This window comes from Moschus berezovskii, chromosome 16, assembly GCF_049115385.1.
Source record: "Moschus berezovskii isolate FMDL1 chromosome 16, NW_MosBer_1.0, whole genome shotgun sequence".
Classification (NCBI taxonomy): Eukaryota; Metazoa; Chordata; class Mammalia; order Artiodactyla; family Moschidae; genus Moschus; species Moschus berezovskii.
The window spans coordinates 85,171,974-85,197,688 of record NC_142475.1 but is presented as its reverse complement, the minus strand read 5'-3'; the positions used below and the strand labels follow the sequence as shown (position 1 = coordinate 85,197,688).

Genomic DNA, 25,715 nt, shown 5'->3' with positions numbered 1-25,715 from the left:
CACGTTAGACTCTTTATAATTAATACTTAAAACTCTGAAACATCATTCTATTTTGACACCAATATGTCAAGCAATATTAACTAAATAATTTTTGTAATATTCCATGGTGCCTCAGATTGTAAAGAATCTGTCTGCAATGTGGGAGACCCATGTTTGATCCCTGAGTCGGGAAGATCCTCTGGAGAAGGGAATGGCAACCCACTCCAATATTCTTGCCTGGAGAATTCCATGGAAACAGGAGTTTGGAAGGCTACAGTCCCTGGGGTTACAAAGAGTCAGATATGACTGAGAGACAAACTCTTTCAATTAAGAAACTGATTTATAGATACAAAAGTAAGACACGTACTTCAAATATTAACATTAGCTTTCTTTCTGTACAGAGAAGTGAACAAAAAATTTATGTCATATCATGTTCAGTATTTTTCAAAATCTGTAATGTGTCCCATTAATTCCAAAACAAAATTGCACTCTTGGAAAGAGCAACGTGATAAAATTTTTAGATAAAATAAATTTACAGAATTTACCTTAACTCATCATATCAGTTCAATTCAATTCAGTTCAGTCGCTCAGTAGTGTCTGACTCTTTGCAACCCCATGAACTGCAGCATGCCAGGCCTCCTTGTCCTTCACCAACATCCAGAGTTTATTCAAACGTATGTCCATTGAGTCAGTGATGCCCTCCAACCATCTCATCCTTTGTCATCCCCTTCTCCTCCCGCCTTCAATCTTCCCCAGCATAAGAGTCTTTTCATCACATCCAACATAAATTTATAGCCTCCATAGAGGTGTATTACATTCCACAACTATACATATTTACATAAAAAACTGTAATATTCTTCAAAAGTATACTTCAAACAAAATAACAAATTTTGAACTATGAAGTTATGAACATTTTTATTGTGATCAATTGAAATATTCAAATAATAAATAAACAAATAAAAGTTTTCATCATGTTCAAGCTTCATCATGTTTCAATCCTGAATAGAAATTTAATACAGATAATCATACAAGGCTTCCCTGGAAAGAGCAATTTTTCTCTGAAAATAATTGACACATTTCCCTGCTACCTCATGTTCTTGTTCTGGTCCAGAGTTTTTTCCTGGCAGTTTTCATCTCTCCAGTTCTCAGAGTATAGATTAAAGGGTTCAACATGGGAGTGATAATGATAGAAAACACAGACAAGGATTTGTCAATGCGTAAGATACAGGGTGGTCTCACATATGTGAAAATACAGGGCACAAATAACAGAAACACCACAGTGATGTGGGACCCACAGGTGGACAAGTCTTTGTGCCTCCCTTACTGACTAACACATTTTAGGGAGCACAGAACGACCCCATAGGAGATGAGTAAGAGTGAAAAAACGACCACGGAGATTGCCCCATCATTGGCCAGCACTGTGAGGACAGTAATGTAGATGTCAGTGCAGGCAAGTTTTATCAAGGGGTACATGTCACAGATGAAATGGTCAATGACATTTGGGTCAAAATAGGGAAGGTTGTAAACAAACAGAAGATGAAGTACCCCATGCAAAAACCCACCAACCAAAGTAAGTAGCAGCAACAGAATACAAACTCATTTATTTATGATTGTCAAATAATGCAAAGGTTTGCAGATGGCCATGTAGAGGTCATAGGCCATGACCACCAGGAGTATTATATCAGCACCACCAAATAAGTGCCCTATAAAAAGTTGGATCATGCAAGCTTGAAAGGAAATAGTTTTCTCCTCACAGAGGAAGCCTATAATCAAATTTGAGGAACTGTAGTAGAATAAACACCATTGAGAAATGATAAGTAACTAGGGACATGCAGAGTTGGGCTGAACACCACAGTCAGGACAATGAGTAGGTTGCCCATCATTGTTGCCAGGTAGATGAGCAAGAAGACAACAAATAATATTCTCTGACCCTGGAGGCTCTGAGTGAGCCCCAAGAGGACAAACTCAGTTACATTGCTCCTTTGTTCCATAGTGCTTCTTTGTATCTTATGTCAGAGTTTTGGACAAAATTGCCTGTAAATATAATTATTACTAGAGACTTCCTGAAATTTAAGATAATTTGTTTACTCATCCAACTACTGAGCATTAAGCTTTATTATGATTCAGTGGTTTCAGACATTATCATATAAGGCTGATAAAAATATTGTCTTGAATCTCAAAATCTTACAGAGTGGCAAATAATTAAGATACATGTTGGAAAACGACAATTTAATTATTAGCTAACTGTGTTGCCACAAGTCTCTTTTTGTCTGGAACCTTATGAAATTGTATTTATAGTTAATACCTTATATAAAAATTTAAAAATTAATAAAGTTTTAATTAAAATATAAAGAAAGATATTCCTTATTTTATTTTCAATTTATTAAGGAGTGGAAGAATCTTTTTAAGAAATCATTGAAGTTTAAAATACATGTATTTAATGATTTGAATTTTCTCTTTAGGATTTAGGAAAAGGTACAGCAACATCAATTGAAAAAAGTAATTTGGAAATTGATTTGCATTTGGGGGATATGCATAGAATTAATAACTAAAAAAGATAAATAAATGAGAAATTTATGAATAAAAATATAAAACTATAAACAACTATTTAAAGAAAGAATGCATCTAAATAGCCAACAAACATAAAACAAGATGCTGAAGCTCACCTGTGAACAGAAAAGTAGAAATTGCAGCAACTGCTTGCTTACTAAAGTATTACCTTTGTTTATGGAAAGTAAGTAGATCAAGGTCTACAGATGCTACCTCACCTTTTCAATTTTAACAGCTTAACAAAGAATGTTTAGGGAACACAGTAATTGAAAATATAATCAGAATTGCAAATATCTGCCCACGAAAATATCCTCAAATAGTTATACTTGAAATTAGTATCTAAGACAACTTTATTTACTGAAAGAAACTTTACTTCAGAACATTAGAATGTGAAGATAGCTAAAAGAGTATTATAAAATAGTATCAATTTTCACATAGTTTAGAAGTCACAAAAGATTCCTAACACTGCTGATTATGAAAATCACAAAGGAAAACTCTTAAAAGACTGAACTCTCACACCTCCAATGTACTCTTGCAAAATAAAAAGTCTATAGTGTAGAATATTTTATACAAATGCAGGTCTGGGTTACTCGCATAAGAAGAGAGCCATTCAATCCACGTTGTGAGCTCTGGTGTTTTCTCCTTTGCCCTTCATTTCTGGTGCCAACTCTCTGAACACAAAGAGCCAAATACACGTAGCATCACTTTACCTTGAATTGTTTCCATGTGACCAACTATTCATGTGACCGACTCCTCCCATGTTTTCAGAAAATCTAATTCTCCTCAGTATTTCAGAGAAACATTACCTTCAAATTGTTCTTATTTTCAAAATGAATATTAATGTTCTGTTAGCTAATGAACGCTGACTCTTAATGTGAACGGAGGTCCTAAACATTGATAGCTGTCAGAATTTCTCCTAAACACCAACAAATGTTAACTCAACATTTTTACTGGAGAGAAATTGGAAAATTGCTTCTGAATCATTTACATGAAAATGTTGCTGCATGTATTCTACACAAATCACAGTAAAATGGTGAAGTAACATTTTTAGCATTTTGATTTTCAGTTTTAGTATCCTTTCTTCATTGTTGAACTTTGTTTTTTCTGAAGGATGGAGAATGACTCCATATACATAATTTATTATGATTTGAGTCTACTATTTAAATTCATAAAAGTCTGACATATGAGATGAGGCAAAAGATCCATAAACCCCTTATATGCATTTGAAATATGGCACATATTATTGAGTCATTTAATTGTTACATCTACAAGGATAATTCTTGACTAATTAAACTCATTGGGACATTGGTCATAATTTTGATAACACACCATTTACCTCCAGAGATGATCAAGGATAATCACCTTGTAGAATAGGACTTGGGCTTGCCTGGTGGCTCAGACAGTAAAGAATCTGCCTCTAATTCAGGAGACCTGGGTCAGAAAGATACCCTGAAGAAGGGAATGGCAACCCACTCCAGTATTCTTGCCTAGAGAATTCCACAGAAAGAGGACTCTGGCAGGCTACAGTCCATGGGGTTGCAAAGAGTCAGACATGACTGAATCACTAGCATTTACTTACTAAGAATAGGACTTAGAGAACCCTGTCCTCTAGGGGTAGAGTTATAAAAAACAACTTGAAATCATTTCACCAAGAGGGAAAAGCCTCAACAGAAATAAAATGTATGTTAATAAAAACATTCTTGTTTAAATTATGATGACAAAATAGGCAAATCTATTTAAACTTTATCTTTGAAGAAGAAATCTTTCTTGATTTCCAGAAGATGATGGATGCTAATATCAAAACAAGTCATTTAAAACCTATTTCAAATGCAGATACATCTTCCATAGAGTTTGTCACATAGTTTCATAAAGGCAAGTTGATAAAATTGGTGTTAATATGGAAGTGAGGATAAAGAAAACATTTGTGGAACTATTATTCCATTCATCTCAAAGTGTTAATCAGCCTTTCACCAAAGTAGGCTATATATTATTCCATGGCAAAATTTTAATACATTTCAGAGGAATTATATAGTGTAGGTAGATAGATGGATAAAAAGATAGCAAATACATTACATAAACGATAGATTTTAAATTATATTTTACAGATCATATTATATAAACAGTCATATTATATTATTATATACATGTTACTGTATATGCTATATATTATATATAATGTAATTAAACAAGAAAGTCTAGGAAAAGTATAATATTTTCAAATTATTTACAAATTAAACAGGATCCTCTTTAATTCTCCAACATTCTCAATCTCTCTCTCTTTCTTCTTCTTGCTTTCTCCTTCTCTCTCTTTCCTTCCCACTAAGTCTCTGGGTCTATAATACATATTATTCCACTCTCAGAGTTCTAGCTGCCTGGGTGTCATCAAATCATCAACTTCATCTTCTAAATTCAGAGATGCTATCAAAATCTTTTGAGTTAGTCCTCTTTGTACCATAGATGGAAATTCTTTATGCTCATAAACCAGAAAAAATCCTAAACAAAGCTCAACCTGTTTTTTTTAACACCTCTCAGTGATCATTGTCTTCTTTTTTTCTAATTTCTAGTGTTTTGAAAATAATTATTTTATAGTTTTCATATTAAAAAAGCAGAGACATCACTTTGCTGACAAAGGTCCCTGTAGTCAAAGCTATGCTTTTTTTAGTAGTTTTGTACAGATATGTGAGTCAGTCTATCAAGAAGGCTGAGCACTGAAGAATTGATGCTTTTGAATTCTGGTGCTGGAGAAGGCTCTTGAGAGTTCCTTGGACAGCAAGGAGATCAAACTAGTCAAAACTACACGAAATCAACCCTGAATATTCATTGGAAGGACTGATGCTGAAGCTGAAACTTCAATACGTTGGTCACCTGATATAAAGAGCTGACTCTTTGGAAAATACCTTGATGCTGCTAGAGACTGAAGGCAAAAAGAGAAGGAGGTAGAGGCAGAGGATGAGATGGTTAGATAACATCATCGACTCAATGGACATGAATCTGAAAAAATTTTGGGAGATGATGAAGGACAAGGGAATCTGGCGTGCTATACTTCATGATGTTGTAAAGACTTGTACATGAATTAGCACCTGAACCACAAAAAACCATGCAATGTAACATCAAACAATCACAGTTAGATTAATATTTCTCTCTGAGGTGACTCAGGAGCCTTCTGAAGCATCCTAAAGTTAGCAAGTCTAAAGAACTTTGAATTTGCTAAGCAGTTTGACAAAAATATATATAAAAAAATTTCAAAATGTTTGGTCATATAGAATCACTGTGAATATTTATTCACTTTAACTGAAGTAACAAAAGATTTTAAAGCAAGGTGACTCAGTGGTAAAGAATCCACCTACAGTTCTGGAGACCCAGTTCTATCCCTGGGTCTGGAAGATTCCCTTGGAAAAGGAAATAACAACCACTCCGGTATTCTTACCTGGAAAATCCTATGGACAGAGAAGCCTGGTGGGCTATAGTACATGGGTTGCAAAGAGTCAAAAATTACTGAGCAGCTAACACTAACACAGAATACCTAAAGGCAAGGAAGTTCACACAAACTGTTATCAAGAAGCATTCTAAGTACATTTGTTCTACTAACAGAGAGGAACCAATCTAGTCCTGCATGCACCATCCTACTTTTAATAACAAAATCCACTTGCTTAATTAAGTTTAATCTAATCTCAAACAAATCATACAAAATTTCTTTTTTTAAGACTCCCTTTCAATAAAACTACTGCAATTTCATGAATTCATGGAAATCTGCCCCTTATTTTTCCATTTAGGAACAATCACCTTTAGGATAAAATTATCTTTTTTGACAAACACACACACACACACACACACACACACACACACACATATATATACATGCATAGTTTTGTCTGTATATATATAAATATAAAAAATATGATAGGTGTGTGTGTGTATGTGTGTGTGTGTGTGTGTGTGTGTGTGTGTGTATACACACATACACCTATCATATTTTTTCTATCTATCCATCCACCAGAGGACATTTTATTTATTTACAAGTCTTGGCTTTGTGAATAATGCTGCAATAAACATAAGAGTACATATATTTCTTCAGATTCATAATTTCTCATTCTTGGATATATAAACAAAAGTAGGATTGCTGAATCATATGGTGGTAAATTGCTTCAGTCATGTCTGACTCTTTGCAACCCTATGGACTGTAGCTTGCCAGGCTCCTCTGTCTCTGGGATCCTCCAGGCAAGAATACTGGAGTGAGTTGCCAATTCCTTCTCCAGAATCACATGGCAGCTTTATATTTAATTTTTTGAGAAGCCTCTGTAATATTCTCCACAGTGGCTGCACAAATTTAGATTCCCCACCAATAGTATAGTAGCATTCCATTTTCACTATACCCTCACCAAAATTGTTACCTGATATATATCTCACATAGCCATCCTAACAGATATGAGGTGATATCTCATTTTGATTTTGATTTGCATTTCCCTGATGATTAGTGATACTGAGCACTTCGTTGTGTTCCCATTGGCCATTTGAATGTCTTATTTGGAAAAGAATCTATTAAAGATCTTTGCCCATTTGTAAATTGATTTATTTGCTTTTTAAAAATTAATTTGTAGAAGTTCCTTACACATTTTATGTACTAATTTGCTATGATATAAATGTTTTTTCCCATTCCATAGGTCATGTTTTCTCCTTGTTGATTTGCTTCCGTTGGTGTGAAAGAACAATCTGAATTTACAACTTGAGATCCTGGACTTCAAACTAATATCATGATAGAATGAGATTTAAAGACTTGATAGCATTTGCCTCCTCCCCGTGGGAGCCCTGAGCTGACAGTTTGCAAGGCTGACAACTTCAATGAACAGAGTTTGTCTACGTTTTCTTATATCTACACAGAGAGGAAAGTGGCCCAGAATAGTTGATCTTCTATCCTTTGGTATCAAAACACCATTTATGTAATTGAAATCATTTTGGTCACCTCTTAAACATCAAGCAATCAACTGAATACCAGAAAATGACTTCAGTCTTTGCCACACGGAACAGAAGCATTTTTCAAGTAAGTGATGCCTAAATTTCTGTATGGTGAGATACAGACCAGTGTATGACAAGATATAGCCCTGTCTATGGACAGTCTTCATTCCAGTCCCAAAGAAAGGCAATGCCAAAGAATGCTCAAACTACCACACAATTTCTCTCAACTCACACGCTAGTAAAGTCATGCTCAAAATTCTCCAAGCCAGGCTTTAGCAATGTGTGAACCGTGAACTCCCAGATGTTCAAGCAGGTTTTAGAAAAGGCAGAGGCACCAGAGATCAAATTGCCAACATCCGCTGGATCATGGAGAAAGCAAGAGAGTTCCAGAAAAACATCTATTTCTGCTTCATTGACTATGCCAAAGCTTTTGACTGTGTGGATCACAATAAACTGTGGAATATTCTGAAAGAGATGGGAATACCAGACCACCTGACCTGCCTCTTGAGAAACCTGTATGCAGGTCAGGAAGCAACGGTCAGAACTGTACATGGAACAACAGACTGGTTCCAAATAGAAAAAGGAGTACGTCAAGGTTGTATATTGTCACCTGCTTATTTGACTTATATGCAGAGTACATCATGAGGAACGCTGGGCTGGAAGAAGCACAAGCTGGAATCAAGACTGCCGGGAAAAATATCCTCTGATATGCAGATGACACCACCTTTATGGCAGAAAGTGAAGAGGAACTCAAAAGCCTCTTGATGAAAGTGAAAAAGGAGAGTGAAAATGTTGGCTTGAAGCTCAACATTCAGAAAACAAAGATCATGACATCTGGTCCCATCACTTCATGGGATATAGATGGGGAAACAGTGGAAGCAGTGTCAGACTTTTTTGGGGGGGCTCCAAAATCACTGCAGATGGTGATTGCAGCCATGAAATTAAAAGACGCTTACTCCTTGGAAGGAAAGTTATGACCAACGTAGAGAACATATTAGAAAGCAGAGACATTACTTTGCCAACCACGGTTCGTCTAGTCAAGGCTATGATTTTTCCTGTGGTCATGTACGGATGTGAGAGATGGACTTTGAAGAAAGCTGATCACCAAAGAATTGATGCTTTTGAAGTGTACTGCTGGAGAAGACTCTTGAGAGTCCCTTGGACTGCAAGGAGATCCAACCAGTCCATTCTAAAGGAGATCAATCCTGGGTGTTCATTGAAAGGACTGATGCTAAAGCTGAAACTCCAATACTTTGGCCACCTCATGCGACAAGTTGACTCACTGAAAAAGAGTCTGATGCTAGGAAGGATTGGGGGCAGGAGGAGAAGGGGAGGACAGAGAATGAGATGGCTGGATGGCATCACCGACTCAATGGACATGAGTTTGAGTGACCTCCGGGAGTTGGTAATGGACAGGGAGGCCTGGAGTGCTGTGATTCATGGGGTCACAAATAGTCAGACACGACTGAGCGACTGAACTGAACTGAGCTGATTCCCTTCTCTAGGGGATCTTCCACACCCAGGGACTGAACCTACGTCTCCTGCACTGCAGGCAGATATTTTACCATCTGAGCCATCAGGAAAGCACTTTAATTTGCACTAAATATTGTTTGAGGGAAATTCCATGGTGACCATAAAAATACTAAAGCTTGTCATGTTAGGATAATTTATCAAAAAGAGCAGAAAATCCTATGTTTAAATAAGTAAGACAGCAATTAGCCTTTTTCCAGGAAAAAGCATCTCAAGTAGCTTCTTTTCCTACTAATTTAAAGATATTATAATAGCATTCATTTGTTTACTCTTTCTTATTCTGTCATGTTAGTGTGACCAGAGCACTTGACTTAAGATTTTGAAAAACATTCCTGTATTTTCTTTCTTTCTTTTTTTTTTTTTCAATATCATTTTAAGCCTACCAAGGGCTTCCCAGGTGGTTCCATAACAAAGAGTCCACCTGCCATTACGGGAGATGCAAGAGACTCGATTTCAGTTTCTTGGTTGGGAGGATTCCTGGAGAAGGGAATGGCAACTCTAATATTCTTGCCTAAAAAATTCTATAGGCAGAAGAGACTAGCAGGCTACAGTTCATGGGCTACACAAGGAGTCGAACATGACTAAGCACCTGAGCATGCAGGAAAACACAAGTCTAAGAAAGGGCCAAAAAGGGTATAATTTTTCCCTGTAGGTGTAAAGATAATTGCACATTTTCTCCCTTCTAACATCATTAGAATAAAAATCGATCCAAGGCTGATTCTTGCTTATATAAATTCACTGTCATTTTCCACTAAAATTTAAAAGTACATGTACACCCAAAGGTACTACTAAATCACATCACAGAATTAGTATCACGTCCATGGAGAAAAAATATCTTTAGAATCATTTTGTGATTATCATCAGTCTCAATTTATATGTGAAATGAATCACCAGTCCAGCTTCGATGCATGATACAGGACGCTCTGGGCTGGTGCACTGGGATGAACCAGAGGGATGGGATGGGGAGGGAGGTGGGAGGGGGGTTCAGATGGGGAACACATGTACACCTGGGGCAGATTCATGTATGGCAAAACCAATGTAATAATGTAAAGTAATTAGCCTCCAATTAAAACAAATAAATTAATTTAAAAAAGAAAAAAATTAAGAAAAAACAGCAACAACTAGCTGTAGTCTTATTAAGTGTTTCTAGACAAATTCTAAAGGAGATCAGCCCTGGGTGTTCATTGGAAGGACTGATGCTAAAGCTGAAACTCCAATACTTTGGCCACTTCATGCGATGAGTTGACTCACTGGAAAAGACTCTGATGTTGGGAGGGATTGGGTCAGGAAGACAAAGTGACGACAGAGAATGAGATGGCTGGATGTCATCACCGACTTGATGGAGGTGAGTTTGAGTGAACTCCGGGAGTTGGTGATGGACAGAGGCCTGGTGTGCTGTGATTCATGGGGTCGCAGAGAGTTGGACATGACTGAGTGACTGAACTGAGATAAAAATAGAGGGCAGAAATAGGAGGGACAATTCTACTATGAAAAAAGTAATCATTGCAGTCCTATCCTAAAAGGTGATTGGAAGGTCAGAAAGTAGCTACCAGTGGAAGCACTGTTGCAGAGAGCAAAATTAAGTAAAAATTAATTAAATAAACATCTCGTTTCAGAGATGACCTATGTAGAAATCTCTAAAAATTTAGCAAGAATTTTCATTTGAGTACTTATGTTGCAAAGAAGTGGTATATGCACTCTTGTCTTGATTTACATTTTAATAAGAAAGCTTTCAGTCTTTCAGTGCTGAGTATCCTGTGATCTGTGAATTTGTCCTATTCAGCCTTTATGTTCAGGTATATTTTTGTGACTCATTTGCTCTAAAGGTTTTTTTTATTTTTTTAATCGTGAAACGATGTTGAATTTCTATATTTTCAATAAAGAACACAAAGGAGAAATTAAGAAAAAAATTTCCATCTGTAATAGCATCAAAGAAAATAAAATAATTAAGAGTAAAATTAATCAAGCAGCAAAAGTCTTATGTACTGAAAAGTACAAAATGTTGCTGAACAATGTTATAAATGACATTGTTCTTTTTAAATAAAAATAAATTACAAAAATTAAAAAATAAATAAATAAGAAATTTACAAGCTAGATTACTTGTTATTAAGATATCAACACTACCCAAACTGATCTACATATTCAGTGTAATCACTCTCAGAATGTTATTGCAAACAGAGGAAAATCCATCCTTATATTTATATAAAATCACAAGAGATTGCAAATAACCAAAAGTATTAAGCTTTCTGATTCTAAAATATACTATAAAACTATTGCAGTCAAGAGAAAATAGTATTGACATAAAGAGAAAATATATAGTGTGGCATGACCAAGATAGTGGAGTTCCGTACACCAGCTGACCAGCACTGGCCCTGGTACCCTGGAACTCCAAAGTCAGCTGTTTTGTGACCCAGAGCTACACAACAGTGGACCTACCACACATTCAATCAATTCCACTCCTGAGTATTTATCTTAAAAAATGGGAAATATTAATTAGAAAAGGCATGCACTCCTATGCTCATTGGAGCATTTCTTTCCCCAATAGAAACATTGTGGAAGCAACCTAAGTACCTATCAGAGAATATATGTATGTAGGTGTGTGTGTCTGCAATGAAATTTTATATACAAAGAAATATTGCCACAATAAAAATGAAATATTGCTACAACATAGTATTAAACCAGTAATAAGTGATGGACAGGGAGGCCTGGCGTGCTGTGATTCATGGGGTCGCGGAGAGTCGGACACGACTGAGCGACTGAACTGAACTGAACTGAACTGAAGTGCAACAAAGTAGAGAAAGAGAAATATTGTATGATTTTACTTACATGAGGAATCCAAACAACAAAGTAATAGAATAAACAGCTGCTTGAGGGCATGGGAGTGGCTGTGGAGAGAAATGGATGCATGAAATAAGAGAATGGAACTTTCAGGTATGAAATAAATGAGCCATGAAACGACATGCACATTATGGGGAACATAGTCAATAGTCACATTTTTGTATGTTGAAGGTCAATAATACTTCAGAAGAAAATAGACAAACTCATAGAAAAAGAGCTCAGATTTCTGGTTACCAAAGAAAACAGGAGACGGGAAAGGGGAATTGGATGAAGGCAGTCAAAAGGTACAAAATTCTAGTTATAAGATATCTAAGTACCAGGGATGAAATATACAACATGATTAATATACTTAGCATTGTTCTATGTTATATGCAAAAGTTGTTAAGCGAGTAAAGTTTAAAAATTCTAATAAAAGGTAAATTTTATTTCTATTTATTTAAGTTTATATCTATATGAGATGATGGATTTTCATTAAACCCCTTGTAATCATCATTTCATGATGTATATATGTCAAAACATTATGCTATACATCTTTAAACTTATATAGTTCAGTTCAGTCGCTCAGTCGTGTCAGACTTTCCACGACCCTATGAATCACAGCAAGCCGGGCCTCCCTGTCCATCACCAACTTCCGGAGTTCACTCAAACTCATGTCCACAGAGTTGGTGATGCCATCCAGCCATCTCATTCTCTGTCGTCCCCTTCTCCTCCCGCCCCCAATCCCTCCCAGCATCAGAGTCTTTTCCAGTGAGTCAACTCGCCGCATGAGGTGGCCACAGTATTGCAGTTTCAGCTTTAGCATCAGTCCTTCCAATGAACACCCAGGATTGATCTCCCTTATAAAGGACTGGTTGGATCTCCTTGCAGTCCAAGGGACTCTCAAGAGTCTTCTCCAACACCACAGTTCAAAAGCATCAATTCTTCGGTGATCAGCTTTCTTCACAGTCCAACTCTCACATCCATACATGACCACGGGAAAAACCATAGCCTTGACTAGACGGACCTTGGTTGGCAAAGTAATGTCTCTGCTTTTTAATGTACTATCAAGGTTGGTCATAACTTTCCTTCCAAGGAGTAAGCGTCTTTTAATTTCATGGCTGCAATCAGCATCTGCAGTGATTTTGGAGCCCACCAAAATAAAGTCTGACACTGTTTCCACTGTTTTTCCATCTATTTCCCATGAAGTGATGGGACCAGATGCCATGATCTTTGTTATCTGAATGTTGAGCTTCAAGCCAACATTTTCACTCTCCTCTTTCACTTTCATCAAGAGGCTTTTGAGTTCCTCTTCACTTTCTGCCATAAGGGAGGTGTCATCTGCATATCTGAGGTTATTGATATTTCTCCCAGCAATCTTGATTCCAGCTTGTGCTTCTTCCAGCCCAGCGTTCCTCATGATGTACTCTGTATATAAGTTAAATAAGCAAGGTGACAATATACAACCTTGACGTACTCTTTTTCCTATTTGGAACCAGTCTGTTGTTCCATGTACAGTTCTGACTGTTGCTTCCTGACCTGCATACAGGTTTCTCAAGAGGCAGGTCAGGTGGTCTGGTATTCCCATCTCTTTCAGAATATTCCACAGTTTATTGTGATCCACACAGTCAAAGGCTTTGGCATAGTCAATGAAGCAGAAATAGATGTTTTTTGGAACTCTCTTGCTTTCTCCATGATCCAGCGGATGTTGGCAATTTGATCTCTGGTGCCTCTGCCTTTTCTAAAACCTGCTTGAACATCTGGAAGTTCACAGTTCACATATTGCTGGAGCCTGGCTTGGAGAATTTTGAGCATGACTTTACTAGCATGTGAGATGAGTGCAATTGTGCGGTAGTTTGAGCATTCTTTGGCATTGCCTTTCTTTGGGATTGGAATGAAGACTGACCTTTTCCAGTCCTGTGGCCACTGCTCAGTTTTCCAAATTTGCTGGCATATTGAGTGCAGCACTTTCAGTACCCTATGGCAATTATATTTCAGTAAAACTGGAATGAAAAATAACATTGTTGTCATGCTCAGTTGCTCAGTCATTTCCATCTCTTTGCTACTCTCATGGACTGTAGCCCACGAAGCTCCTCTCTCCAAGGAATTTTCCAGGCAAGAATACTAGAGTAGGTTGTCATTTCCTCCTCCAGAGGATCTTCCAGGAATTGAACCTGTCTCCTGCAACTCCTGAATTGGCAGGCAGATTCTTTACCACTGAGCCATATGGGCTTCAATGAAATAAAATAGAAAACCTAGAAATAAACCTGTGTATATGTGTTCAAATGATTTTTAGCAAGGGTAGCCAAAGCATTCAATTAGGAAAGGACATCCTTTTCAACAAATGGTGCTATGAAAGCCTTATATTCACAAAGGAGTGAAACTGAACCCTTACCTTACACCATATGCAAAAAACAAATCAAAGTTCATCAAAGAGACTTAAAATAGTGGGCTTCCCAGGTAGACCTGGTGGTAAAGAATCTATCTGCTAATGCAGATAGATGCAACATTTAGTAGAAAACATATAAGTTCATAACTCTGCAGTTAGTGATTATTTCTTGAGCATGACACAAAAGCACAGGTAAGAAAGGAAAAAATAATAAACTGTACTTTATCAAATTTTAACTTTTTTGTATCAAAGACACTATTAACAGAGGCCAACAGCAGTCCACGAAATTGGATAAAATATTTACAAATATACCTGATAAGAAATCAATATCAGAATACATAAAGATCTATATATCAACAACGATACAAAACCAAACTGCCGGGAGCCAGCGAGGGAAATCCTACCCGTGGCAAAGGTCAATTGGGGAAGAGACCTGACAGGCAAAGGCTAATCAGGACTCAAGGAACCCCCTGGACTTACCTGAGCATCTACCCCAAAAAAAACCAGAGTCTGACTGCTTTACTATCTTACGCCTCTTACAAAGTCCTCTAATACTTACGGGGACTTCCCCCCAACCACCTTTCTCTGAAAACATTAATTCAGAGCTGTAGTTTAAAAGTTCTCCTTGGCTTAATAGGAGTGTTCCAATCCAAGCCCCTCTGATAGCACTGCAATAGCCTCGTGACATGTCTCCCCACTTTTCTTCTGGCCTCCAACAGTTTGTTCTCCTGAAACATCTCAAACGATACTTTTTAAAACTACTTTCAGTTATGTCACTCATTACAACCATGAATGTGACTGTTTACAGGCTCCCAGCCATACAAGGACAGAAAGCCTAATATTCTAAGATACAGGAATTTGTTGAAGAAGTTAAAATCATTAGAATAGTACTAAAAGACATTTCATTGTTGAATCAATGCTTGCTGCAAAGTTTCCATATTTTCTATCTATTGTATCCTTGGAAATATATTAATCACATATAGAGAAAATAAGTAGTAGCCTTTGATTTAACCACATCAGATCTTAAGTTAATAAATTCTTTTCTTGTAGCTCACTACACCCTTGCCTTATAGGAATGTAATCTTGTCATGTGTCTTTGGAGAATAGCGCCTGACTTTAGGAAAATCACCTTGAAAGAATATAAGCCTTTTTCTAGCTAACTAACCTTTGTTAGGAGAGAGGGCCATAAACTGTTAGCAGGCCCCCTGGCCAGAAGAGGATGTAAGCCACCTAAAACTTTTATCACGAGACACACAAAAATAAGCCCTGATCCTGATAAGGGTCAAGATTGCTGACCCCGAATGATTTTGGCTTGACTCTATACCTCCCTTTCTCTATTTTTTATGTGCACAACTTAGGGTATAAAAGCAGCACTGGAAAATAAAGTTTTGGGCCTTGCTCACTGAAGCTTGGTCTCCCCATGTCATTTTTTCTCCTTTTCTCTATTCTCCTTTTTCCAGTTGTGATCCTTGAAGCGCTGGGCCCTCTGTGTTTACTTATCTGCCTGGGCTTCTAAGACCCACTCAAGGGGGTGCCCTGGTGGGGTGTCTCCAGTGATTCAAGAGGGCGCCTGTGGCCTACGTAAACAGAGCAAACCCTGTGCTGGGATTTTATTGGTTTCCTGCGTAAACCAAGGAATCATCAGTCCCTGTCTCTCTCTCTTTCTCACTGACACCAACGCTGTTCATCCCATGGATACCCTGGGTCCATATCAAGGCAGGTCCCCGATACTGGTTGTACTAGTTTGCATAAAACACACTCAATGATTTGTCAATTGGGAAGGTTGTTCAGTTCAGTTCAGTCTCTCAGTTGTGTCCGACTCTCCACGACCCCATGAATCACAGCACGCCAGGCCTCCCTGTCCATCACCAACTCCAGAAGTTCACTCAAAGTAGCTGGTCTTAAATATATGTAAATACAGGGAACAAAGAAGCAGACAACCACAGTGATGTGGGAACCACATGTCTGGAGGGCTTTCTGCCTCCCTTCTTGACTCAGGTTCTTCAAAGAGTGCAGGACAACTCCACAGGAGACGAGTAAGAGCAGAAAAATGATAAAGCAGATCAGTCCTCCATTGGCCAGCACTAAGATGACACTAAGGTGTCAGTACAGAAGAGTTTCAATAAGAGGTACATGTCACATGTAAAATGATCAATGACATTGGGGCCACAGAATGGGAGCCCATAAATATTGCTAAGTTGAACTACCGAGTGCAGAAAACCTCCAATAAAAGACACCACCAGCAGCACAACACACACCCTCTGCCTCATGATCACCAAATAATGCAAGGGCTTGCAGATGGCCACATAGCTGTCATAGGCCATTGTTAAAAGAAGAAAGACTTCTAATCCACCAAAAAAATGATCAATAAACATCTGAGTAATACAGGATTGAAAGGTTATGATATTTTCCCCAAAGAGTAAGTCTGAAATCAGTCTTGGTGTTATAGAAGAGGAATAAGTGGCATCCATAAATGATAAGCTGGCAAGAAAAAAATACAGTGGTGAGTTCAGGGTCTTACTGACAGTTATAGTCACAATAATGACCAAGTTGCCCACCACTGTCAAAATGTAGAAAAGCAAGAACATAACAAAAAGGATTTTCTGTTCCTTTGGATTCTGTGTGAGGTCCAGGAGAACAAAGTAAGTTACATTATTTCTTGGTTCCATCTATTCTGGACAGGAGCTAACTTCACATATTAGAAGCAGTTTACCTAAAAAACAAAGGGGAAAAGTTTTAAATGTACTAAAATTCTGTCTTCTATTTATCCTTTCAATTAAAAAATGTTCATACAGAATCTGCTTGTGTCCAGTGGGTCATAGACATTATGATGTCTGGTTGAATCACTCATAGTTCCTTAGATTCAGTGATCTGACACAAAGTGAGGAATCAGAAAATTGCAGACACACATAATAGGTACCATGATAGAGATACTCTCACAATGCTAAATATCACAGAGGAGAAATACATCAATCAGACTAGAATCAGAGACGTCTTCCCAGAAGAAGCAGTGATTTAGCTGGGTTTTAAAGGGAACGTGAAATAACAAAAAAAAGATGGGAAAGGAATTCCAGGAAAAGTATATCATTTGTAAAGTCACAAAAGTATAACACTGGAAACCCACTGAAGTTAACATAGTCATTGTGAGTAGATCAAACTATGAATATAAAATTACTGCCCAGAATTGTCTCAAAACTTTCTGAGACTAGTTTTTAGCTAGATATTCCTTCTAAACAATGAATACTGAGGCAGTCCAATTTTGTGTCTCCAGCTCCTATCTCTATCCTCATTTTAACTTAAGCAGCACTTCCAATTTTGAATATTTGCAGTTAGACATCAATTTAGCACATATAACGCAAAATTTTCTACAACATAAAAGATGTCCCCCATCTTGCTAAAAGGTATCACCGTTCAGTGTAATTGTTCAGACAAAGCTTTGCACAGTGTTATCATTCTCTTTTTGCTCTCATATTATTTACTGATAACTGTATCAAATATAACTATACTTTCAAAATATGTCACAAATGTGATCATTCCCTTCCCTTCATTTTTCCTGGTCCAGAACAGTAACCTATTGCTACTTTTCTCCATTTTTGGAGGGGAGGGTGGTGGAGAGGGTTGTCCATCAATTTGTTCTGTTGAAGCAGCTGAGATTATATTCTTTAAATCTTGTTCCACTTATATCACTCAACTGCTCAAAATTCTTATTCTATCAAATATAATGTATAACAATTAATATTTACGGTAACAAACACATAATCACATTTTCCCAGTTGATGAAACTAAGGCTAAGAATATTCCTTTAATTTTCTTAAGGGTACACATTTCTACATGATAAAACAAGAATTGGAAACTAAGTTTGATATCTTTCAAAACAGCTTAAATTCTTGCATAATAAAGTACATAATTGTGAGTCATGTTTCCCAACATTTACTGTTAATCTTACCTTGTTGGAGCGTATTCAAAACCAGAAGGAAAAGCATTAAAATCATTCCTAAAGACCTTGATCTGTTTCTTTAATCCAATATGACAAAAGAAGGCAAAAGGTCGCAATATTACTTGAAGATATATTTGATTTCATTCAGCTGTCTGTTCATTTCTTCCATGGATTCTTCCACTTATTCAGAAGAATGTTTTTATTTGCACTTTAGATTGTTTAAAAGAAATTCCATGGTACCCCAAAAATAAAAGTTTACCATGTTAAGATAATTTTCAGAAAGCTATGCAAATTCTAGGTTTATATAGGAAGAACAACAAGGTATTTCCAGCAAAATTTGTTTCTAGTAAAATTTTTCTTAACTTCAAGATAGAAAAAATCAGTGAATTGCTTAACACTTCTCACTCTGTCACATTGGTACAGCCAAACTAGCTGACTTAAGATTTTGATAAAAATTCTTCTGCTGTCCTTCATATATTTTAGTGCAATATTTTAAGCTTAACAAATGACCTCCTGAAACTTTTACATCAGTTCCTAAAAGAACATCATCTATTTTCCCAAAAGAGACAAACATCACTTTTATCCCTTATAACCACATTTAACATTATGTCTTTGAAGTGGAATGTATCTGATATTGATTATTTCTTAATTAAATTCACTGGGACTTTCCATTAAATTTTAAAAATACATTTGTGTGTAAAGATGTGTGATGAGAGTTGTGTCCGTCTTCTTTGTGACCAAATGAACTCCTCTGCCCGTGGGGATTCTCTGGCAAGAATACTGGAGTGGGTTGGCATGCCCTCCTCCAGGTGATCTTTCCACACCAGGGATAGAAACCAGGTCTCCCACATTGCAAGCAGATTCTCTACCATCTGAGCCACCAGGGAAGCCCCTATGCAAAGATACTACTAACAAAAGACAGATATTTAGGGTGGAGCAGCAGCAGCAGCAGCAAACGTGGTACAATAGAAAGACCCTGAGTTCATGTCTTCCCATGGGAACATTGAAATTCCGACTATTTACAGATTGACCATTTTTGAGAATGACCTGATGAGTGGCAGAAAATTTCCACTATTAATAAAGATATAAAAGGGCTATTGCAGGTTAGGTAGGAGTGGCAAATATAGCCTATAGGCAACTCCCATATCTTGGGTAGGCAATATAAAAATGAGAGGATAATCCAGTTGAAGAGGCTCCCCAAAGGAGCAAAGGGGTCTGAGCCCCATATTAAGCTACCCATACCAGAGGTCCTGCACTAGGAAGATGTGCCCCCAAAACATTTGACATTGAAAGCCAGTGGGGTTAACTTTGGTGAGAACCAGAGGCCTTGAGAAATAGAGACTCCAGATTTAAAGGTCACACACAGACAAGACTTCTTTTACGAATAGCTATTTGAATGGAGACTGAGTCAGATGTACTTGAAGACCTTCCCAGAGGGGTAAGAGGAAGTTGGGATTCATATTGGGGATATAGATGTTGGCAGCACCAATTTGGGGGAGGGAGCCCATCAAAAGAACACTGCTAACGGTAAACACCCTGTGGAGATACTCCCTCTGTCTTTTTAGTGCTGGGGGCAGGCCCAGCCAGCAGTCAGGTAGAACAAACCTTAGGAAGCTCCAGGCCAAGCAGCTAGCTGGGCAAGAATATAACCATGCATCAACAGGCTGGCTATCAGAGGGCTCCTTGAACCCCTAGCTGAGATGAGACCCAAGAACAGACACCAGTTAGCCAGCACCAGGACCATCCTCATCCACCAGGGTACCAACCTGGGACAATGTGGGCTTGTCTCTGTCCATCTGTGGGCCAAAACCAGATGAGGACCCCTAGGCCCAGATAGATTGTCTAGGACACTGCTCCACTCACCACTGGATTGGTGACAGCCACAGAAAGCAATGTGTCATGTCCATGAATGTAGGGTATATTCATGATGAAGAAAGATTCTGCATATTGATAAATGATGGTGATTACACAACTGTATGTATTTTGTCAAAACCTTCAGGATGTAGACTAAAATGATGAATGATGTACTGTGAAAATTATTTACTATGTAAAGAAGAGTTTGGGTAAACTCCAGGAGTTGGTGATAGGGATGCCTGGCATGCTGCGATTCATGGGGTCACAAAGAGTTGGACATGACTGAGTGACTGAAAAGAACTGCACTGAAAGATGAAAAACAAAAATATTTCCTATATAGAAATAACAGACACTTAGAAAATGTAATTAAGGTCAATACTATTTATAATATCATCTAAAAATAAAAATGACTACATTTACAATGAAACAAACTAGATCTATATGAACATAAAAGAAGACTTAAATGAAAAGACAGATACAGTATGTAAGAATTCTCAATTATTCAAAGACAAAAAATTTTGTAAAGCAATTCTCATAGAAAACACTAAATTTCCTTAGCTTAGCTTATTGAAATTCAATTTTAAAATATGAACATGCAAGAGTAAACATAGTTCTGTTAAAGAATAGTAATGGAGAAGTCTTAACCTAATTCAGTATCAAAGTATATTTTAAATCAAATACAATTGCATCATGTTAAATAGCACATGAATAGAGATTAAAGGATAATAATAGCAATTTGAATTGGATTCAAGCACATACTCTATTTTAGACTATAAAGTTGGGATATCAAAGACATTGGGAAAATAATTATGTATTGATAAAAATAGCCATCCACAAAAATAATTAAAATTTGGTCACTATTTAACTCCTTATATAAAATTAATGTGTAGATGGTTCAAAAATTGAAATGAAAAACATAAAACAAGAAGACTTCACAAATTGTGTTGAAAACTGTGGAACAATATTTTGGTAAAACTGAAATAGGAAAACTATTTCTAAACAAGGCATAAAATCCAAAGAAAATATTGATAGATTTGACTATGCAAATGTGAAAATATTTCTAGAGGACCAAAATATTCTGCGCAGTATAAATACATCAAGAATAATCACAAGATAGAAATGCAATAATTACAAATACATGGTAAAAGGTATAATTTCTTTAATATAAAATTAAATCATAAAAATCAGTATGGAAAATATCAGCAATCATATCAAATATATAATATTTATTAATAAGCAAATGTTTAAAAAAGGAAATAACTTTAAACAGTTTAAGAGATTCCAAAATTCAATTATATTTGCATATTTATGATTAAAGTATACAAGTGAAACATGACTCCTTTAATCAGATGTGCATGTTTGCATGTGTGCTCCGTCATGTCCTACTCTTTGTAACCCCATGGATTGCAGCCCGCCAGGCTCCTCTGTTCATGGTATTTTTCCAGGCAAGAGTACTGGGGTGGATTGCCATTTCCTCCTCCAGGGGATCTTCCCAGCCCAAGAATCAAACCCATTTCTCCTGCATCTCCTGCTTTGAAAGGCAGATTCTTTATCACTGAACCACTTGGGAAGCCAATCAGATGTCATATACACACAAGTTTATCAAGCCCTGGTTGTTCAGAATGTGGTAAAATGTATTTTTCAGAACTAGGGGCTTCCCTGGTGGCTCAGAGGTTAAAGCATCTGCCTCCAATGCAGGAGACCCGGGTTCGATCCCTGGGTCGGGAAGATTCCCTGGAGAAGGAAATGGTAACTCACTCCAGTATTCTTGCCTGGAGAATCCCATGGACGGAGAAGCCTAGTAGGCTACAGTCCACGGGGTCGCAAAGAGGCGGACACGACTGAGCGACGGAATGAATGGAGGGGAGTAGTGGGTTTGGTACAAGCACGTGGATGGCATTTTGGCAATAACTATGAGCATCAGCATTTTGAATAAATATGCCAAATGAACTAACAATTCTACTTCTAGGTTTCATACTTACAAAATCTCAAAAAAAAATTCATTCTAGAGTTATACATCGTAGAAAAAGATGGGAAAAACCTGAAAATGACTGGATACCTGGATTTTAGTGTTTTTTATGAAGTTAAGCAGTACCATGAAAGTAGAATGAGTTAGCTCTACATCGTCTTGTATGTAAAGATCTTCTGGAGGCTCAGAAGTAAAACAGAAAATTTATACACAGAGACATGAACACACACATGTATGAAATCATGTTTGCATTTGTAGTATTATTTGTTGAAGAATCTCAGGAGTGACTAGAGTAGTATAGTGACTAGATCTGAAAGAAATGGAAGACTCCAATGTGGCAAGTATAGGATTTTATTTTGCACTATTCCATTTTCATTAATTCTAAAGTCTCTTATTATGCATCATAATTTAAATTTTTGTGGTGGATTCATGTCAATATATGGCAAAACCAATATAATATCGTAAAGTAATTAGCCTCCAGTTAAAATAAATAAATTAAACAAACAAAAAGCAAACAAACAGAAAACTTAAAACATGACATTAAAATTTCATCAGTAAAGCAAATGAAATTGAATACAGAGAACAGCCTACATACAAATATTTTAATCAGAATAATAAGAAAAGATACAAGATTCTGACATAAAATCAAACTAAGAATATTAAATTAAATACAAAAATTACTTAAAAATTAGTGTGATTCTATGAAATTTTATTTTCTAATTAATTACAAGTTCTCTACTGACTACTTACTATGATATTCTGGTTCAGTGATAAGCCATCCATTATATAGTTTACATTCTAGTAGGGTAACTGTCACAGAGAACATGAACATATAGTTCACCCTTTAATTATAAAAACTTAATTGTTTAAGAAGAAAATTTGCATCAGATTCATGAAGACTTACATTCTGAGGACTAGCTCTAATGTTAATTTTTCATGATGAATAATGCATTTATTTAATATTTGATCTAACTTTTTTTTCTCCAGAGCTTCTTCGTATCATTTGTTATCTCAGAATTTCTTAGACTATAGATTAACAAATTCAGCATAGGTGTTATGATTGTATAAAACACACTTAGTGATTGTCAATAGAGACGGTGGTAGAGGGTCTTGCATATATGAAAATACAGAGGACAAAGAAGCAGACAACCACAGTGATGTGGGAACCACAGGTCTGGAGGACTTTCCTCCTCCCTTCCTGACTCAGGTTCTTCAGAGAGTGCAGGATGACTCCATATGAGACATGTAAGAGCAGAAACACTACAGAGCAGATCAGTCTTCCACTGGCCACAACTTAGATGTCAATGACGTAGGTGTCAGTACAAACGAGTTTCAATAAGGGGTGCATGTCACATGTAAAGTGATCAATGACATTGGGGCCACAGAATGGGAGCCTGTAAATAGTGCTAAGTTGAATTAGTGAGTGCAGAAAACCTCCTGTGCAGGACACCACCAGCAGCACAACACACACCCTCTGCCTCATGATCACCAAATAATGCAAGGGCTTACAGATAGATGGCAACATATTGGTCATAGGCCATTGCTAAAAGAGGAAAGACCTCTGATCCACCAAAAATGTGCTGTATAAACAGCTGAATCATGCAGTATTCAAAGGATATAATATTTTCTGCAAAGAGCAAGTCTGATATCAATCTGGGTGTAATAGAAAAGGAAAATGTGACATCCATAAATGATAGATAAGCAAGAAAAAAATACATTGGTGAGTTCAGGGTCTTACTGAAAGTTATAGTCACAATAATGAGCAGGTTGCCCACTACTGTCAAAATGAAGAAGAGCAAGAACATAATAAAAAAGACTTTCTGCTCCTTTGGATTCTGTGTGAGGCCCAGGAGGACAAAGCAGATTACATTGTTCCTTGGTTCCATCTATTCTAGACAGGAGCTGAGTTCACTTATTATGAAGCAGTTTACCTAGAAAACAAGGAAGGGAAACTTTTAAAACAGACTTAAATTTTGCTTTTTATTTATACATTCAAATGAAAGAAGGTGTATGGAATATCTATTTGTGTACAGTAGGTCATAGACAATATTGTGATACCCTAGTTGATTAAGTAATAGTTCCCTACATTCAATGATAAGTATCAGAAAATTCCAGATCAGTTTCTTAAGTGCTATAAGAATACTGACACAATGCTAAATATCACAGTATAAGAATATCACAATTAAACCGTAATCAGAGAATTCTTACCAGGAATAACAGTGCTTTATTAAGTTTTAAAGGAAAAGCTAAAGGACAGGAAAAGATTGGAAGATCATTGTATGTAAATTTCTAAAATACCATTTATAAAGTCAATATGCATAATACTTGAGACTAGTTAAATAGATATACATCTTTCCTGTGGGTAGATGAGTCTATGAAGAGAGGGTCACTGTCCTAGATTGTGTTAGAATTTACTGAGAAGTCTTTCTGTGTGTCTTTATTTCGATGTCTCCAGTTTCCTGCCCTATAAATGCTAATGTCATCCAATGTTGTGTCTCCAGCCCCTACCTCCACCCTTTTGTTGACACTTGTATGAGCAATATATCCAACTTTGGATATCTGGATCTGGATATCTATTTAGTATATATAACAAAACTTTTTGAAGGTTTTCCTCATTATTGGTACCTCCTTCAAAAAATCTCACAGTGCTCATCACTCCACTTTTGTACTCATATTACAACTTTCTTCCGTTAACAAATCCTGTTGTCTCTACTTTCATATTGTTTCACAAACCTGATCACTTCCTATCTCCCCATTTCCTTTCTAGCCCACAGCACTAGCTTTCTGCCAAGTCTTTCCACTTTTATTCTGCCCTCCAACAACTTGCTTTCCTGAAACAGTTCAAATTACGCTCTTTACATCTTGTTCTGCTTATATCACTCAACTGCTCAAAATAGTTTTAGTGGATTCCAATCATGCTTTTACAATTTAGTGTATCATAATTAGTATTTACAATAACAAGTACCGTAATTACTTATTACTTTTCCATAGCTAATGAAAATGAGGTTCATAATATCTCATGAATTTTCTCAAGGGCACACATTTTTAAGTGATAAAACTAGAATCGGAAACTAAGTTTGATATATTTCAAAATGATTTAGTTCCTTACATTGTAAAGGTCACACAATTGTGAACCCTGGTTCCCACTATTCATTACTAATCTTACCTTGTGGAAGCTTTTTCATAATCTGAAGAAAGACTTTTTAAGTTGCTCATAAAATCCTGGAATTCTTGCATCCAGTATGGCAATATAGATTGAAAGCCTGCATTATTACATGAAGAAATATTTTCTTTTTATTCGTCTGGTCATTTATTCCATGGAGTTTTCAGATTATTTGAAACATTGTTTTTATCTGCATTAGAAATAGTTTAAAAGAAATTCCACAGTGCACACAAAATAACAAAAATTTATTATATTAGGGAAATTTATCAAAAAGACAAGCAAACTCTAAGTTTACATAGAAAAATAGAAGCTAGCCATTTCCAGGAGAATTTGTCTTAAGTAACTACTTTTCCTATTAACTTAAAAATTTTAAAAAAAGTACCACTTAATTCTTTAACCCCATCTGATTCTACCATGTTAATGGTGCCAGACTAGTTGACTTGCAATTTTGAGAGACTTTCTTGTGTTGCTGCCACTGTTGTTGTTTTCATGGATTGCTTTAAGTCTATAAAGGATCTTCCTGAGACATTTATGTCAGTTCTTAAAAGACTATCGACTTTTTTCTTCAATACAATCA

The 25,715-nt window shown here is 36.7% G+C and overlaps 3 pseudogenes; all 3 read right to left on the bottom strand.

Moving 5' to 3' along the window:
• Window positions 1–1,068: 1,068 nt before the first annotated feature.
• On the bottom strand, window positions 1,069–1,970 carry LOC129560341 (olfactory receptor 4A15-like; annotated as a pseudogene).
• A 9,489-nt stretch (window positions 1,971–11,459) lies between these two features.
• Window positions 11,460–16,884, bottom strand: LOC129560064 (olfactory receptor 4A47-like; annotated as a pseudogene).
• A 6,102-nt stretch (window positions 16,885–22,986) lies between these two features.
• LOC129560063 (olfactory receptor 4A47-like) lies at window positions 22,987–23,861 on the bottom strand (annotated as a pseudogene).
• Between the last annotated feature and the right edge of the window lie 1,854 nt (window positions 23,862–25,715).